Source organism: Neomonachus schauinslandi, chromosome 2 (assembly GCF_002201575.2).
Source record: "Neomonachus schauinslandi chromosome 2, ASM220157v2, whole genome shotgun sequence".
Classification (NCBI taxonomy): domain Eukaryota; kingdom Metazoa; phylum Chordata; class Mammalia; order Carnivora; family Phocidae; genus Neomonachus; species Neomonachus schauinslandi.
Window position 1 is genome coordinate 54,923,798 of NC_058404.1, and position 3,775 is coordinate 54,927,572.

Genomic DNA, 3,775 nt, shown 5'->3' on the forward strand with positions numbered 1-3,775 from the left:
GCTGATGGAGACATAGGGAAGTATGCGGGAGGAGGGATGAATTGTTACCGCCTTTTGGAAAAGCAGTCTGGTAATATCTGCTAAAATAGAAAATACATACACTTTTCAAATCAACATCTCTGTTACTGGTAATCTATACCATAGAAATAAACTACTAGTAGATAAGGATAGTTAATGCAGTTTTTTTTAAGGCAGGAACAAAATATGGGGGGGGGGGAATTGAATGTCTACTAATCGGTAAACATTTTTAATAAGTTGTGGCAAAACCATACCATGAGATAACACGCAGCAGTTACAAGGAATTTTATCAATCTATAATCAATGATTAAAAAGATTTCCACAATATGCTATTAAGTGAGAAAGGTAAGAGGCAGAGAAATATATATATTATCCCACTTTTCTAAACCAAACAATGCCAAAAATATTTGAATATATATACAACTATAAATGTGTGTGAATATATGTAAATATGCAAATGCATATAATCATATGGCCATAAATTGTAGTAAGCCAAGATACATACCAAGTTGGTCACCCTGATTCCTAGGGTTATTCAGTTGGCGGAAGAAGAGGCAATGAACAAAAAAGAAAATTGCATTTTTTAAAAACTTATAAAGTAAAAGTAGAATTATTATATGACCATCTTTGGATAAAATCTTTGGGAAAAGGAGTGTCTGTTTATGTTTCTAAAAATGGTAAATGAAAGAGTAGTCATCAAAACATTGATGGTATTTTTCCTCACCGTGCAAAAACTTTGGATATTTCCTTTCTCTTTCATTGGCTGATTTTTTTTAAACAGTGATTACTATTATATATAAAATAGATGATGAAAAGGCTATTTTCATTGGAGGGAAAAAACCTAAAAACTATATAAAGAGCACACTAGTTTAAATTTCTCTCAATATAAGTACTGACTATGGGGGAAATGTTTAAGCCTTGAAATTAAAAAAGACAAAATCCTCACTATTTAAAGGAAAAAAAAAAATGGGGGAAAAAATCATGAGAAAAAGGATACGGCACATGCCACCAATAGGCCTCACTATCCATTCTCCCCTTTTGTAGATATGAGATTCTCTTTGTGTTTCCTCTAGACAAGCTGACACTGAGAATAAACACTGTATTTTGCATTCTGCCTTACAGGTAGGAATGCAGGAATGTGGCTAAATTCTGCCAACTAAATATAAGCGGAAGTGAAGTGTGCAATCCTCAGGGCTGGAACCTAAGAGTAGTAGTTAGTTTAAGCCATATGCAGCCACACAGGCCAGAACAAGTTTAAGGGACTATTACAGAGCAAGAAAAGGTAACAAAGTTATCATATCATAGCCCTGGACTGCTTATGCTTGAATTATTATAAGAGAGACAAATACACTTTTATTTTTTCAAAGTCACTGTTATCTTACTTGTTATATTGTTAACAGGTAATATACAACTACAGAGTTGCTACCTAGACATGGAGCTACCTTAACACAACTTAAGATATGAAATACTAATTCTGTGGTCAACTGGTGATCAGCAAGAAAACAGATCCTGCAGGCTACGAAGTTGGTGATCCTTGTCATGCCATGGTAGATTATGTGATTAACTGTGCTATTTGATTAGCTGTAGACTATAATATCTTACAATACAAATCACATGCAGATAGAGCCTATGAGAGAGTCCACCTGGGAAAAAACTCTCAAAATATTGCTGAGAACTGGCTTTTCCTTGCCAAAGTTAGCAGTCCAGCAAGAGAGACTAGTTCAAGAGAATTAATAGATATTTTTGTAAAGGCAGATTTAGCAGGAGATAAGACTGACCCAGTCCTCTTGAAAACATCACTGAGAATGGGGCCAGTCTAGTGGCAAAGATCAGATAAAGATAGGGCCTTTTGCCCTCTCATCCAAGACTGCTGCTTCAGAAGACTTAAAAGTAGCCAAAACCAAAAACGTGGCTAATTTAATCAAAGAAAAAGAGATCCCCACCAAGAAGTCGCTTCTGGGCTCCTCCTCAAACCTCTGTCAGGTTCAGCTTCCTTGCCTCCACTCCAGCCTCCACCATGTCCATCACGGTGACCCAGAAGTCCTAGGAGGTGTTCACCTCCTGCCCCCAGGCTTTCAGCAGCCACTGGCACCCCAGAGCACCTGGATCCCGCATCTGCTCTTCAGCCTTCTCCCAAGTGGGCAGCAGCAGCAGCTTCTGGGGTGGTCTGGACACCAGCCTGAGTATGGTCAGGGGCTACAGCAGGGCCAGGGCAATGGGGGACATCACAGCTGTCTCAGTGAGCTAGAGCCTTTTGAGCCCCCTTAAGCTGGAGGCAGACCCCAACATCCAGGCTGAGCAACACTCAGGAGAAGAGCAGATCAAGACCCTCAACAAGTTTGCCTCCATCGACAAGGTGCGGCACCTGGAGCAGCAGAACAAAATTCTGGAGACCAAGCGGAGCCTCCTACAGCAGCAGAACACCACTGGGAGCAATGTGGACCGCATGTTGGAGAGCTCCATCAGCAACCTTTGGCAGCAGCTAAACACATCGGACCAGGAGAAGCGGAAGCAGGAGGTGGAGCTTCGCCACAGGCAGGAGCTGGTGGAGGACTTCAAAAGTAAGTACAAGGAGGAGATCAAAGAGTGTGCAGATGTGGAGAATGAATTTGTCCACATCAAGAAAGATGTGGACGAAGCTTACCTGAACAAAGTAGAGCTGGAATCCCTCTGGGAAGGGCTGACAAACGAGATCAGCTTCTTAAGGCAGCTTAGGAAGAGGAGATCTGTGAGCTGCAGTCCCACATCTTGGACACGTCCGTGGTGCTGTCCATGGACAACAGCAGCTCCCTGGACCTGGACAGCATCATCGCCGAGGTCAAGGACATCACCAACCACAGCTGGGCTAAGGCCGAGACCATGTACCAGATCAAGTACAAGGAGCTGCAGGCATTGTCTGGGAAGCCTGGGGATGACCTCAGTAGCACGAAGACAGAGATTTCCGTGATGAACCAGAAGATCAGCCAACTCCAGGGTGAGATCCAGGGCCTCAAAGGCAAGAGGGCTTCACTGAAGGTCGCTGTCGCTGATGTTGAGAAGAGCCAGGAGCTGGCTGTTAAGGAAGCCAATGCCAAGGTGGCCGATGGGGAGGCTGCCCTGCAGCGAGCCAAGCAGGATACGGTGTGGCGGCTGCACGAGTACCAGGAGCTCATGAACATCAAGCTGGCCCTGGACATTGAGATCACCACCTACCGCAAGCTGCTGGAGGACGAGAGAGCCAGCTGGGGTCTGGGATGCAGAATTTGAATATCCATGCTAAGACCAACAGCAGCTACTCGGGTGGGCTGAGCTCAGCCTACAGGGTCCTCATGAGCCTGACTTCAACTATGGCCTGAGCTCCTTCCTGTCCAGCTTCGGCTCTAGCAGGGGCGCCAGTTCCTTTAGCTGTGTCAGCTCCTCCAAGGCCATGGCTGTGAAGATGATCGAGACCTGCACTGGGAAGCTGGTGTCCAAGCTGTCTCGGATGTGAATAGCAGTGGTCCCTCCCAGCCTCCTCGTTCCTGTGACTACCATAGAGCCTCTGGGGGAAGGAGCTGTGTGGGGGAACATCGGGAACAGGAGACCGACCTGAGGCTCAGCCCCAGTCCTCAGCCTACGCTTGGGGGGGAGTCTATTGCCCTGGATACCCCTCTTGCCCATGCCTCCAATTAAAAGTGCCTTTCCCCAAATAAAACCTCAGATGGCTCTGCCAACCACCCCACCCCTGCCGCAAAAGAAAAAGAAAGTACAAATACACAACATAACAAATAAGAAAGGA

General features: G+C 45.0%; 1 pseudogene; it reads left to right on the forward strand.

The window, feature by feature from the left end:
* Window positions 1–2,035: 2,035 nt before the first annotated feature.
* On the forward strand, window positions 2,036–3,487 carry LOC110588415 (annotated as a pseudogene).
* Window positions 3,488–3,775: the final 288 nt, after the last annotated feature.